Source organism: Choristoneura fumiferana, chromosome 23, assembly GCF_025370935.1.
Source record: "Choristoneura fumiferana chromosome 23, NRCan_CFum_1, whole genome shotgun sequence".
Classification (NCBI taxonomy): Eukaryota; Metazoa; Arthropoda; class Insecta; order Lepidoptera; family Tortricidae; genus Choristoneura; species Choristoneura fumiferana.
The window spans coordinates 14,741,432-14,758,166 of NC_133494.1; positions in this window are offsets into that span (position 1 = coordinate 14,741,432).

Here is a 16,735-nt window from a genome sequence, read left to right on the forward strand (position 1 = left end):
CTACAAAACACTAAATAATACTATAACTAATATTTTTGCATGCTGACTCAAGCAGATATTGGCGCACTCAAAATATATTTGTAACATTACATTCAACTCATTATCTAGCAAATAAAACCATTTCATTTTCATTTCATTTCATTTACACCAGCTTTTAGTCTCATCCCAGCCTATAAGTCCCCCAGCGGAGCACAGGTCTCCGCTTATAATGAGAGAGCTTGAGCTATATTCTTCACGCAGGCCCACTGCGTGTTGGAAACTTCAGATACACAATTGAAGTGCTTTGAAGACTTCCTCACGATTTTTGCTTCCCCGCAAAACTCGTGATAAAGTAAGGTGGTAAAGTAACCAAAAATGCCCCTCAACTAATGAGAAATAGGTATGAGTAAGTACCTACCAATTTGATTGCTGGGCCACCATAGAACCATAACATAATAAACCATTTTGTTTTTCTATCTATCTTATTATTTATCGAATGACGTTGAATGTCATTACTACATGGTTCTGTGGTCGACTATACAGTAAAATAGAAAAGTTTAGGTAAACCTTAATTGAACTCTGCCTTTAGAATGGATAAACTTTAACAATCAAACCAAACTGCACTATAAAGTGGTATCCTCGGATTGACGCACTTGTACCCATACAAGTTTAATATATTAATTTACAACCTCCCACAAAAGGGCCGAGTAAACCATACCAAGTTTCAAGCATGATTAAACCGAGTTTTAAGTTAAGCTTGACTGATTAACGGAGGTGTAATTTTCATCTGGCGGCTTTAGCTTTCCCAGTCGCATTCATCGTACGATTCAAAAGATGTTCCTATCAAGTTTCTCTCACATTTTCAATGCCATCATCATCATCCCAGCCTATATACGTCCCACTGCTGGGCACAGGCCTCCTCTCAGAACAAGAGGGCTCGCATTGCATTTTCAATGCAATGCGATTAAATTCTGCAATGAAATTGGCTTCTTACTTTATTTTCTGAGCAGTTTTTATACATTTTCTTTTCTAGTAATATCGAAAACATTCGGTAATGAGGTTGCGTATTGAAATTCTAATTAAATTTAATTAGAATGATCCATGTGAGTGTTCTGAAATAAAACTTTCTATTAAAATAATAAAGTTTAAGGCCCATATAAATCATAAATAGCTAGATTAAATAGGTAGCTGTATTTTGCAAATGAGTGAACTATTTGCAACTGAGTCAAATCTTGAAACTGATTTTACGCAAATGACATAATTCGTAAGTTTTCAGTATATGTGTAGAAATCTACTATTTCGCTCCCGTGGAAGAAAAATCGATTAGCTTTCTATCCTGTGGGAAATTCTAAAAAATATTTATTACTGCATTTGATGATCTTCGAAGAATACAATTTCAAGATCGCACAAGTATAAGTGCGTCTGTCGGTCAGACACATAATTTTTACAGCTAACTGTTGGTTAGGACATCTTTCTATTGTTCCACTGGCTTTAGCTTGTTCGCTGGAACCATTAATTATCAGGAAGCCTTTACAACAAGACTTCATTGGGGCACGTACTCGGATTGCATTTAATTTACACAGCTGGCGATTTAAAACCCGACGCAAAAAGAGGGGTCTTATTAGTTTGACCGCTATGTGTGTCTGTATGTCTGTGTGTGTGTATGTCTGTCTGTCTGTGGCACCGTAGCTCTTAAACGAGTGAACAGATTTGAATGCGGTTTTTTTATCGAAAGCAAGTTTTTTAGCGATGTCTGTTAGACATGTTTTATCAAAATCGGTTCAGTCGTTTTTGAGAAATTAAACTTTGAAGTGACAAAGTCGAGGGTTTCTCCAGCTTTTTGTTGGTTAGGTTAGTTAAATATTGACGCTGTTTTTATATAAAACGAGATATTTTTTCAGTTGGCACAAGCAGAACCCTTCTAGTGTACGCTTATGCGCAAAGAAATCTTGTTGAAAAATTACACCGATTTGCTTAAGGAGTACCTGAAACAAAGAATGACTGAAGTTCCAAGTTTTATTGATACTTGTTCAAACTTGTTGAAATAATGGTCTCGGTTCTTGATTTTAATTTGTTTCTGGTTTCTTTGGCTGTTCATTTGGCTTTTGTAGAGTAGCTCAATAAAGACGCCCGTACATAGGTAAGTTTTAATTTATTTTATTACAACACTACCCGCGTCTTTGCACGCGTAGGTAAATTAAATCCGGCAGATGAATTGAAATACCCACGGTAATTCTCTAAAATTAATAAAGAAAGAAAAAAGACATTTTATTTACTAATACAGAAGACATAAGTACAATTACCCATTGCCTATTGCTTACCTTGTAATTTTCTCTGTGTATGTACCTAAGCTGTTTTTCTGTATCGCTTACTATTTCTGGTGTACAATAAAGAGTAATTGTATTGTACAATATTTTTAAATAATAAATAGATGAAATTACTACATATGTTATGTACGCTACGTGCCTACGGATCGCTAAAATCTAGCGATATCGCAACCCTGCTACATTAGCTGACGAAGCGAACATGCCGGCGCCGCGTGAGCACGAAGCACGAGGGGCTGACCAAGCATCGCGCGCCAGCGGCGCACGCAGCCTCCAGGAGTTAGTCAATTGCTAACATCGCATTGGCTTAGATTTAGTTAGGTTTAAGAACTCTTTAATGTTATTTACTCATATATTTTAATTAAATAAATTCCGCCTAATTCAGTTTTTAGACTCTTCGCCTGCAAGTTACATTTTACATATGTATACTCGTACCTACACAATTTTGTGTGTCTCCGCAAAAGCGAAACGGTCGCTGACTCAGCATTTTGCTGAGGCGTTGCAAGCGTCTGCCTGCAGCGCTGATTTTCTGCCAGAACCGTCTGTGACTCACGGAACGATGCACAAATATTCTAAATTAATAAACCACTTACCTTCACGTAAATAAAAATAAATAAAAAATATAATTAATTAAATTATGAGTAACCAAGAAACCGTAGGTAGGTACTTTTCTCTAATATAATATTTTTCTTACATACCGAGAAATAAATAAATTACAATAAACAATAAGTAAGTAAAAAAAGAGGAAAAATAGATTGCTTAAAAACAACAAGCCGGAATACCAATGTGGATAGTATATCAATGTGCTGGTTTAGGAAGTGGATTTCATTCATGTTTACATATATGTACCTACCTAGGTATGTCGTATGTTCCTTGACCCTCTCAGCTATTGTTTCTTTTCGTTTGTCCGATGTACCTCCCATTTGTCGTGCTGGGTATTAAACTTGACTAAGACTAATATTAATCAGCTTCAAGAATTAACGCCCAAGTTAACTGCAAGGCAAATCCGAACAAGACCGTGTGCAAGGGAAGCAAAACTTCGGCTTTGTATGACTTGTTAGAAAGTTTACACGTCTGTGCGCAACCAAGTCTTAGACAAGTGCTGAAATCTTGATATGACGTGCTTTGTCTTATGATATCCTTCGTCTATCTCGGACATTACGCGGCTATTAAAGTATAGTATCTGGGCGACAGAGCTTTGCTGGGACTAAAATTCGATAATTAGCGTTTTTCAGAGCTAAGACCAAGCTAGATCGGTTTATCATCCATAAAATACCTTCGTCTATCTCGGACATTACGTAATATTATGCGGCTATTAAAGTATAGTATCTGGGCGACAGAGTTCTGCTGGGGCTAAAATTCGCTAATTAGCGTTTGTCAGAGATAAGACCAAGCTAGATCGGTTTGTCATCCCTGAAAACCCCCACATACCAAATTTCATCGAAATCGTTGAAGCCGTTTCCGAGATCCCCTCTTGTAAGAATTGCTCGTTTAAAGGTATTAACTAGATAGATACTTTGCGGCAACCAGGCGATGGTAACTATGTAAATTAAAATATATGTAAATGGATCTTTATTTCCCGGTTACAACAAAACTTGAAAACGACCGTACCGATTTTGTCCATCTTTTTTTTTAGTTTTCCAATACTTTGTGGAAGTCTTTCGTAAGTCCTTTCTTCAACGAAAATACTGAATTCATAGTATATTTCTTTATTAACTTTACCGCTAAAGGATTTGCAACGACAATGATACAGCTCGTAGTGTCTCCAACAACTAATAGGCAATCAGTTCATAAAGTAAGCGGATTTAAAATAGAAAACTTCAAGTCCAACTCAAGGGGAAATATTTGATTTCATATCTTATTAATGATAGTACCTGGGCGACCGAGCTATCATCATCATCATCATCCCAGCCTATTGACGTCCCACTGCTAGGCACAGGCCTCCTCTCAGAACAAGAGGGCTAGGGGGACCGAGCTATGCTAAATCGATAACAAGCGTTTTCCCAGAGATAAAACCAAGCTAAATCGATTTTTCATCCCCAAAAACCCCGACATACCAAATTTCATCGAAATCGTTGGAGCCGTTTCCGAGATTCCCGAAATCCATAATCCATAATTACATAATCCATACTAATATTATAAATGTGAAAGTGTGTGTGTCTGTATGTTTGTGTGTTTGTATGTTTGTCCGTCTTTGATGTCGAAACGGAGCGACGGATAGACGTGATTTTTGGCTTAGAGATAGTTTATGGGCCAGAGAGTGACATAGGCTACGTTTTATTCCGAAAAAATCCGAGGAAACAGCGTGCGATAACCGAATTCCACGCGAGCGAAGCCGCGGGCAAAAGCTAGTATATTTTAAATGCGAAAGTGTATGTGTGTGTATGTGTGTTTGTATGTTTGTCCGTCTTTTACGTCGCAACGGAGCGACGGATCGACGTGATTTTTGGCATAGAGATAGTTTATGGGCCAGAGAGTGACATAGGCTACTTATTTTTATCCCGGAAAAATGCACAGTTCCAGATAACCGAATTCCTCGCGGGCGAAGCTAGTTTATATATACATACACAAGAATTAGATAACTGTAGATAAACGCGTGCGTTAAGTACATGCATAACTTTTCTTTCCATAAATCTTTAATTTTCTTCCCTTGCTACTCGTATTTATATTGGATTGTCGGTTCAAGATGCACTTCCGAAAGTCGAGATGGTAGTTGACCGCCAATTGTAGCGGAATAACGATTTGGATATCTTCCAATTTGTTGGTTACAAGAGCAACCAATCATACAAGGATCTAAGCCGTTCTTTCATTGAGGCTTATATTCGAATTGCTGAAAATATATGTGACAGATGTGACACAAAACGCAATAATAAGCTTCATAGGACCGGCTGTACCCACAGATAAGAAAATTAAGCAACTTTAGAATTTTTAAAACTTGTGACCTCAAAATAACCCAATAAATGTCTTAAAGTCAAAGTCAAAAGTCGAAATATCTTTATTCAATTTAGGCTATAACAACACTTATGAATGTCAAAAAAAATCTCCACCGGTTCGGTAAAACCTCTGTTGAGAAGAATCCGGCAAGAACTCAACGAGGTATATTTTTTAAACAGATTTACAATATTATTAAATGATATGTATACATCACAAGTATTTAACACAACTTAATTTTTAACACAGTAGGTTCGCTATTTGAAGGGATCGCTAATGCGGATCGGAATTATTTCCAAATGCGACCTTCCCTTATGCTGCCTTCCCTTATGCTGCTACAGAAGACTGAAGCAGCATGACAAATATTAAAGTTTCCAAGAAAATATACTATGATAGGAAGGTATTGTTCACTACATCTGTAGCTGCCAATTTGCAAACTCACTCTTGCACAATCGACAAAAACAACACTAGTTGCCTTTACAAGTGCAAGTAACTAGAGTAACTAGCACTTAACTTATGTAATTTACCCTAGAACATTATTAATACCGTTATTTTGTCGACCGCCTGGAGTTTTTGCATAACACCATTCCTGTCTTAATTTAATAGGCCAGGAAGAATTATTATCATTTTATGTAAAGCGGCCCAGGCGTCCTAGGGCTTCTGACAATTTTGTAGCAACAATTCTGTCTTTAGCTGTAAAACTACTGGAAACGTTTGTGTTTGGAATAATTTTAGTATGTTCATAATTTTAGATAAGACCTAGATAATGTAATCTTACGAAAGATTGGTTTTTGTATTTTTTATTTTAACTCCAAATTGTTCAAAGATATTTCGCTAATTTAATGAAATTTGTAACTTTTACTGTCTACTTTAGATTCTGGAAAATAACATGCAACGACGAGCAAAGCCAGGAGGCGTGTTAGGAACAATTACTTACGTCCACTACACTCGGAACTGTTATTAACGCATATTCACTGACACCGACGCACATATGCGTTTTCGGAACTTCGCCCAGTGCCGCTGTTATAATTATTCAAACATCTTGAACGCACATGTGCGTCGGTGGCACCTGTGGAAGTCAGTTGACAGTGAATGCGTTAACCGCTGCTTACAGGTGAACAGTTTTACAACTTTTCCCCATAAGAGCTCGGTCTCTTTTAAAACTCTACACTCCATAACTCTATGACTAACATTTTAGCCATGTTTAATTGTTTTACCATCTTTATGCCAGTTTCTACAACAGAAAAAGCAAATATTTTTTTTAATAGCCTTTATAGTGTCCCACTGCTGGCAAAGGCCTCCCCTTTCTCCTTCCACTCGTCTCTGGCTTCGGCAAAATGTTTGCCAGTCCGACTGGAATCGCTCCAAATCATCCCGCCACCTTCTTTTAGGCCTACCTCTGCTCCGGTGCCCGTCGCTTGGAACCCAATCAGTGGTGATTTCGGCCCAACGATCCGGATGCATCCAGCAGACATGTCCTGCCCAGTCCCACTTGGGTTTGGAATAAATATAAATAATAAATATCCTTATTCATATTCTTAATGGGGCTGATTGTTACAGTGTTATTTTAAGAAGTGTCCGATCGAAATATGTTTTTATGCCGAAACTAAAACCGTAACCGATTTTTTTGTGAATGAATTAAAATCGTTCTATAAAATGACTGTTTTTTGACAAAACTATAATTCAAGTAGGTAGTATAAACAAAATATTCCGCTATTTTATTTTGCACGAACACGCACGTAAGCCACTTCACTGTATCAGCGGTCGTTGAAGTAGGGAGAGTTCAGGCTAGCTTCGCAATTGCCGGCTGTATCGAGAGCATACCTAGCAAGCCAAACGCGATCTGAAAGTACCTACAGAGTTGTAAGTTTCGGCCTGACCGAAATATTCGGCAATTGTTTCCTTTCACCGAAACATGATGAAACCTGCCGAAAACGAAACTTCGGTTGTTACTAATTTAAAGCCTAATTGGCATTCAGCCGCGGATTAGTTAATAAGTCTCTGGTCAACTATAAGAATTATACCTAGTGCCATCCACGAAGACGCGTGATTTTGTCAAAATTAGACATAATGACAGTAATAAGAACCACGGCAGGCGTCATCGTGAATGACTCTACCTATAACGTAGTAGGTAAGTATCTAGTAAAAAAAAATCGAATCGAATGGTATGAATGTTGTACCTTTCGATTTTTTTTTACTTATAGCATGCATTCTACACAGCTGGGCAAAAGCTTCAAAATCAAAATCTTTACATCCGTGAAAAAAAAATCTAACAACACGAATTCCTATTAAATGTCGAACGCAATTACGTAGATAAGTACATAATTAATAATTAAGTCGGAAAACATTAAACGGGAAATGAAAATGAAAATGAATGAATGAAAATGATTTCGGCAAACTGAAATGTTTAAACTAATTAAGTGAATTAATTCGCTTTGAGAATGCTCAATTAGATGTTTATCATTTTGGATCATTTAAAATAAGAACGAACAATTTCTTATTTTCGTTTACTTACTTATAACGTATAATAAGAGATCCAATCTTGCAAATAGATCTCGGCAAACTCTGTAGATTTGTCAAACCCCCTCTGACCGCGGGTGACCCGGCAGCATTTCTCGCCGACAAAGTATACTACCACTTGTCAATGTCTATGTACAATTGCTTCAGCTTCCATAAATAAGAGGTACTGTCGGCGATAAAAATAAACAAGGAAATATACAACGTATCATGAATTTACCCCTACTAAAACTAGGGGTTCTGTGTGCTGCAGACTTCGTCAAATTTTCAAAATTCCCAAACTCCGTTTTTTTTATTTTCAATAAACACACACACACACACACACATACACACACACATAATAGGCTAGCGTGTTATGGAAAGTTAAAGTTCCATGTATCGTCATCACTGCGTTGCGTTGGCGTGTCATCACCGTTAAGGGGGTCGCGGTATCTTTAAAACACTCTCACTGTTAACCCTTTACCAGGCGAAGGGATATATTCCTCCCACATCTTATATCGGTTACCGTAGTCAGGTTTTAACTCCAAACCTCCTACAAAATATTATGTCGATCCCTGAAAGTAGTATTTTATTATCTTCATTCACAACACGCTTCTAAATCGCGTAATATATATTTGGCAGCCGTTTAGATTCACTTGAACTCTAATTTCAGTAAACTACGGAGAAATTGGAACACTTTCCTTAATTTCTATGAAACAGAAGTACGTAGATCGAACAATTTTTTGATATTTTATAGATTTTGAGTGTTGAAAGGTAATCTAATCTTAAACATTTCTAAATATTCATGCGTTTTTATGTATGACCAAAATTAGGATGTGGGTTGACATTATCCCATGGCCTTATTATAGTTTAACTGTGCGGGAGCTATTCTTCCCATGGCCCGGTAAATTGTCTTGTCGTGTCATAAAAACTCGCGTAAGTAATAAAACTGTTTTTGTGTTCAACCTAGAGCGAATTCATGTACCTAGCTGTAAAATCTCCTTTTAAAGACTTTCCCTGAAGAATAAGATGTGGGAGGAATATATCCCTTCGCCTGATCAAGAATATAATAAGACAAAATCGAGTATGAAAGTTAATTACTTAGACAGGCGATGGGATAACCGTAACCCACATTTTTATTTCTGGTTTAAAGGAACATCTCCGACTTTCGTAAATACATTTTTTACAAGGCGTTAAATACGGTTGTAACAGTATATAAAGTACGTATGAAGACACGCTAGTTCTAAGGGGCCTGGTAAAGGGTTAATGTGTACGATTATTCAATATTTGTATTGTCAACGTAAGATAGATAATACAAATAACTCTAAGTGGAGGTAAGCAGGGGGTCGCCAAATGTTTTTAAAACCAAGGCGGGCCGCGTCTTGAAAAAGTTTGAAAAACACTGATCTAACAGATGGACTAAATAAAATAACTTTTTGTAGGAAAATAGGTACCCAATTTCCTGCCCAAAATTTCACGACAATCGGAGAAATGCAACCCGTAGAGAAGAACAGACAGCCGGTCAGACAAGGTTGTAAATGTATGTATGTACTTGTCTGCATATGTATGTGTGTCTGTGTAGCCAACTTTTTGTGCCAGTACCCACGTAATCTGGACCTACATGCGCAAAATACCAAAATCTTGACCGCAATGTGCATAAATAAGCATGAAAATTGGCACGGTAACTTTGGAAGCTGGCAGCTTTAGCAACCAAAGTTCTAAGTACTGTCAAATCATCAAACATTACCTTCATATCTAACTAAGACATGACAATGATTAAGGAGCTTGACCCAACACACCAGAGGGGCTACTACACGAAACTCGAAAATCGAAGTTCGTATCGTACCGTTCCTTTCACTCGCGTATTAAATGACATAAGCGTCAGCGGGACCCATTCCAAACCCTATACTACGAAGCGCAAAATTCCAACTTCCTATCTTACCGTCCCGTTGCCGCTTATATTATTTAATACGAGAGTGAGAGGGACGATACGATGCAAACATCGATTTCCCAATTTCGTAGTAGCCCCCCAACTACTTACCACCTTTTGTCCTTGAGCTAAAAGACAAAGGTATAATGGTCTGGTGAACCTTTGTACGATCAATTAATATAACAGGGTAGTCCCTATTATAACCCTTAATCAATAGGGCTCTAATGATCTATTAGGAAATATATCTCGATTGACGTAGATACTTAAGTAGGTATATATTGTACCTATATATGTGAAAAGAAGGTAGATTATAAGCGCGCCGAAAAAAGACAATTGTAGTCTCTGACCCGACGTGACGCTGAAGAAAAGGACAGCTATATGACTTTCATGGGTCTATATCGACTGGTCGAAAATTGTTAGACATAATGAAATGTTTGTCATAATGTCATAATGTTTGACATAACTCTTTTTTTATCTGAAACCATTTATGTTTCAGAATTGTTATAAAACAAACCTAACCTAACCTATAGGGTTCTACAGGATGACCATCTAAAAATGTATGAAAAATGTATGGTTTCAGCGGTAAAATAAACTATGACAAACATTACATTATGACTTATAAAATTATGGCAATCGAAAGGATTTCGACGTTCATAACGGGAGGAGAAAGGAGATAAAACGTGTATGTGAGTCTGCTGATGCGTTTTGATATTTTTTTACGCTTCACGCTTTACTAGCATATGTAGATTAAAATTGTAAATTCAAATGTAAGTTTAGGTCGATTCACAATACCTGGCACGAATGGATAGAATGAAAGTAATGATTTATGACTCAGACATATTTGCAGGAAAATTACAGATGCGTTACATTTTCATATTTGTGTGAAATGTATTCAAATAGGTAACACACAGAACTTTCATTCACTCATTCAATCCATTCGTGTCAGCTCTTGTGAATCGAGCTGTATGTCTGTTTGTTTGTTACGCTTTCACACTTGAACTACCTATAGTTAACTAATCGTGAAGAAATTTGGTATGGAGATACAGACACTGAGAAGGACGTAGGATAGTTTTATCCCATACGCAAGTGCGATATAGGAATTGTGTTCAAAGTCAAAGTCAAAATGAGGATAAAATATAATTTATTTACACATATTCTATAAACTATACATAGAACGATACATTAGAAAGTAATAACAAATAAAAATTTAAGACTAATAAATTGATTAACTGAGAAAAAAATGGTCAAGTCTGTCAGTCGGAGCGTGGTAGGGCAACACCATCATCAAAGCCAAACAGCTTCGCTGCTGGCTTCCATTTGTGACGGGTGCCTCGAATGCACATGCTAGTCGCTCTAATTATGGAAGTTAGTCAAAGTCAAAATATCTTTATTCAATTTAGACTATAACAAGCACTTATGAATGTCAAAAAAAATCTACCACCGGTTCGGAAAAACCTCTGTTGAGAAGAATCCGGCAAGAAACTCAACGAGGTATATTTTTTTAAACAGATTTACAATATTATTAAATGATGTCTATACATCACAAGTATTTAACACAACTTTATTTTTAACACAGTAGGTTTGCTATTTGAAGGGGTCGCTAATGAGGATAGGAATTATTTCCAAATATCCCTGTCCATGATATAATCAATAACTTTGGCAAACAAGCAAGTGGGTCTCCTGATGGTAAGAGATCACCACCGCCCATAAACATCTGCTACACCAGGGGTTTTGCAGATGCGTGACCAACCTAGAGGCCTAAGATGGGATACCTCAAGTCCCCTTTAGGCCGGCAACACACCCGCAGTCCTAATTATGCTGTAGGTGTCCATGGGTGGCGGTGATCGCTTACCATCAGGTGACCCGCATGCTCGTTTTCCAGCTATTTGATAAAAAATGGGCACAGCTAATTAAGTATCGTGTCCAGTCATAAAGCCAAATAATTACATCAGTCATCACTAAATGTTCATTAAACATATGATTTAATATACATGTCTAGACTGGGTATGCCCTAAATGACCTATTACATTTTATTTGTATCACAGTTTACGTATACTCGTACAGTACTGTCAACGTCATAAACAAGTGATCACTTTTGTACCTTGTCGCTTTCATTCATTACATGATTTCGTATAGCTTATCAAACATGACGTCAAAGTGACAAGCTACAAAAGTGATAACTTATTTACGACGCTGGTAACCAAGGGTCTTATAATAATGAATGAGGATATACTTATAAGAAATTCTGAAAAGGATCGTCCGATGTCATACAATTCAAATTATATTAACCATTCGTAGTGAAATACAACGGTTAACTCGCGTCTTTAATCGAGTTTAGCGCGACATGTTTCGGACTATTTCATAGATCTTGTTGTAGGAACACACGCCATGGCGGCTGCTGCAAGACGAACACGCAATTCTCAATTCCATATATAATAATATAAAATAACAATGAGGAACAGCCAAACTAAGATAATGTAAAATAATAAATTTGTAATATTTATGTAGACGTATAGACGTAGTTGATTTGCGCATGAGCTAGCAACTAAAAAGGTTGTATAGTTCTTATTAATACGACAAAAGCGTTATGCTTTAAACCTTCTTGATAAATAAATTAAAAAATGAAAATAATATCAAGTCAAAAACCGCCAATTGCGAGTTGAACTCGCGTGGAGAGGGTTCCGTACAATGCCAAAGTCAAATGTTTTTTCCTCTATTTTTTTATAAATATTTTTACTGTGCTTTTTAAATTAATACATAATATCACATTTGAAATCCTCACAGTACCTAAGACGCGAGTTAACTACTGCTAGCGCTATCTAGTGGTGATTTAGTGAACTATTTTCCGTAAGTGAACGTATTTTTTCTCAAACATGCTCGGAAATGTATGCGTTAATGTCACGAAATGGAGACATGAAGTGTCTCATTTATGGCTCCCTACATAACTTTTTGGCCTAGGCCATGAAGTATGTATGAAAATCCATTATTGTCCGCTGCTCTAACTTTTTAAATTTGCTAACTAACATTAAACTGACAAAGGAAAAATTACAAACAGCCAACCACCACTACTCTGTAAGCATTTGCGATATTGCGATGCGATGCGATACATGGATGGATGGATGGATGGATGGATAAAATATTTCCTCACATTGTTTGAGAAAACCGCCGTCTACCACGACCTCGTCCATCAATCCCTTACTTCATGACCTCTGCAGTAATGTACTAATATTGAGTTTACCACTTTATTTTCAACTAGCTTTTTCCCGCAACTACGCCCGCGTGGAATTCTGTTGTCGCGCGCTGTTTTCTCGGGAACTGTGCGTTTTTCCGGGATAAAAAGCTGGCTATGTCACTCTTTGGTTCATAAACTATCTCCATGCCAAAAATCATGTCGATCCGTCGCTCCGTTTCGACGCGAAAGACGGACAAACACACACACTTTCGCATTTATAATATTAGTATGGGTTGATAGAATTCTTACAGGTTTTTCGGTAACCTACAAGCAATGAACTATATTTTGTATTTTTTTTTTCAAAATTTTAGGCTCAGTAGTTTCGGAGATCAGGAAGGGATCTTAAAATCTATCTAAGTACTAAACTGTATTAAATCTGTAGCCTCAGTATATAATTACTTACTACATTTTACTATTTTACTGTGTAACTCATCAGATGAAAAATATAGTTTTATTGTCAGATAAATAAAATTCGCTTAAAGTGTCTTTCTAAGAAAAAAAGCAATAACCTAGTAAATAGGTCTTATTATTCTGCGTTATTAAAATGAATTCTAATGAATTGAAGTTATTTTGATTACTTACGTCTGCTTTCTTATTAGTCTAATGTAATTAATTTCTTATAATTGTAATTAAATACTTACTACAGAATAGTTTAATTTATTTAATTGTAAAATAATAGATTATAATAATTTGATTGCTTAATAACGACATCTCTTGTCCGGGTGAGCGGTTAGTTCCAATGGGGTGCTGAAAGTTTCTCTATGAGGGCTACAGCATAGATGTCGCTAGTGTCGCTGCTTAAGTGACTGAATAAGAAAAAACAAAACAAGCTGAGATATGTGGTGCATAGGAGAAATTCGTGTCTGTATCACTGTCCAGTGGTGGTGTAGCACGTGGCACGGAATGCCGAGGACCTGGGTGCGATTCCCAGCGCAGGTCTTATTTTTCTGGTTTTCTATGCATCTATATTTCAGTTTGTATTTTCGATATGGGTTTTACGGGATGACCGTAAAAGTACTTAACAAAAAATTTGGAATTGAAATAAAAAATACAAAAAGATTCCAAAAAAACAATCTTAACTCTGTCTGTTACCTCTACACACAAACTGCCTCTACACGCTGAAATCACTGGACTGACTTAAATATACCACTTTACGCGCTTGTTTCAAACTTTAACTAGGTATATTTATTATTTTTACCCTTTCAACTTACTTTTACAACTGCAATTCTAGTGCCAGTAAAAACTTATTAATCAGAACCTAAATTATACTTACATACAAAAACATTTTATTACACCCCCTGTTTCACCATCCATTGACGGCTAAATGTGATGCCGTCTCTGTTTGTTTAGTTCGAATAGACAGAGACGGCATCACATTTATCCGTCAAATAAAATTAATCAATGGGTGGTAAAACAGCCCCTAACAGAAACAATGTTTTAAGCTGCCCAAAACAGCGTTTAGTCCTTTTTGTTGGCCACTCGAACTTTAAAGGCTACTTAGGCTGTTTTGCTAAAACGTCCACACTAGTAACTTTTACAGTGTTATTCAACCCCCCTATTGCTGTAAAGTGGGGGGTGTAAAAGTGAATGGTCGAGTAGTAAACTCTACGGGTAAGTGACACGGTTTTGCTTTCCAAGGGGTTCTGTAGGATGGAAAGCTTGGACTGGCGTCAATGGATAATGGCTATGGTATTGACAATAGAAATAAAGAATTGGGTAAAAAAAATGTCTCGTCAGTTTCAAGAAGAGCAGGTGTTTCAAGTAGAATAATGCGTTGGCGTGCTTGTACAATCTTTTAAGATATTGCTTCATCAAAGTGGATATTATAGCCAGGATTATGCGATTTATAGGTTGCACCGATTAAACATTTGAAATCATTAAACCGTTGTTGTTAAGTGTTTAAAATTGACTATATTGCTTAAGTTAGTATTTTGGAGGCATGTCATACAGCTGCGAGCTGTCGGTAGGCCTCCAACAAGATGGAGCGACGACCTGGTTAAAGTCGCGGGATCGCGGTGGATGCGAAAAGCACAAGACTGGTCTGAGTGGGGAGCCTTGGGGGAGGCCTATGTCCAGCAGTGGACGTCTTTCGGCTGAGATGATGATGATGATGTCATACACTGGATCAAAATTTTTGCGTTTTATAATGGATGACACGTACTCATGTCATCCACTTCTACAATTAAATATTTTTTTTAAAATTAATTTGGATCATTAGTAGGATGTTGAATATATTTTATATTCGGATTGCTCTGTAAATAACAAGCGTCTATCTATCGTTTGAGACGTTTGAGTAGTGTATGACTCGGGTTTCAAAGACTGGTTTTAGTATGGAGCCCCAACGAATGACAGATATCATTTAATAGGTCACAACTAACTATAGTGTCACTGGTTACATGTATTTTGCAACTTCGGTACAAAATTTAGTCATATAAACTTGCTTTTTTTGTCATAACTTGTATTATAAAACTGCTTTTGCGAATAGCGAATAAAATTTATGATTATTATTCTTATTATATACTGGGGCACTGGCCCTTTTTTTCGTAGTCATAGAGTGGGACATTCGAAATTTTTGCCAGTTATTTACTGGTACAATTTTAGAGGTACCTAACGGAAAACTGTCATAATTAAATAATGGTTTTATTATTATGCAATTTATGGGTCTTATAACATATATTAAGAATTTATGTACGAGTATTTAGAAGTACAAATAGAAAATGTTTATTTCTCACTTCGCAAATTACACAAACACAAAACAAAAAAAAACATTAAGTAGTAGGTATTTGCGAAATTGTATTAGTTGTATTTGTATATTCGCTTCGTCTTTATTTTTGATAATTAAGATTTAGAGACTTTTAAAATAACTAAGAATGCTCCCTAATAGTGTCATTCACCGGGACATTTACCTTACCAATTTGGTATAAGCTAAGTAGGTACCAATTTTTTTAGCTTTTTTTTCTAGACGGACGGAACCCTAAGAGTGTTCCATTAGCACGTTCGCGAAAAGCGGGAACACCGGTGCAATTTACTGACCGACCCCGCCTCTGACACATCGGCCTTGACACAGACTATTAGCGCACATTTATATTATGATCATCATCATCATCATCATCATCATCATCATCATCATCATCATTATCATCATCATCACCATATCAGCCGTAGCTTAGGATGTCCACTGTTGTACATGGCCCTCCTAGTCTTCAGTTGTCTCGGTTGGAAGGGGCTTGCATCCACCCTGAACCCGCGACTTTAACCAGGTCATCCCTCCATCTCGTTGGTGGACGTCCTACGCTGTGCTTGCCGATCAGTGGTCTCCACTCGAGAACCTTTCATTATCATCATTTCTACCCTATACACGTCCTGATACAGGAACTACAGTAGTTCTCAAGCGGGTCCCGTGGGAATATCGAGATCTTTTATCTATGTGTTAGTCCAGACGTCCAGCTATCTACTTATCAAATTTCATCGAAATCTGTCTAGCCGATTTAGCGTGAAGGAGTAGCAAACACACACACAACACATACAGAAACGCACATACTCACAAACCGTCCCAATATTATATTTGTAATATTTATTAGTAGGATTGCTAGGTTTTGTTTTCATTCAATATGAGGATTAGTAGGATTCAGAACTATGAAGCCATAATTCAAGATTTAGCTGCCAAATCTGACTTTACATTGTAATAATTCGAACAACAATTTGTCATTATAAGTTAGGAGCTCTCTAGGGCACGCTAATCATTATATACAACTAGCTGTTCCCTGCGACTACGTCTGCGATGAATTCATTTATCACGCGCCCGCGGGAACTAAGTCTCAAATTATTTGCAAATTCCCAAAA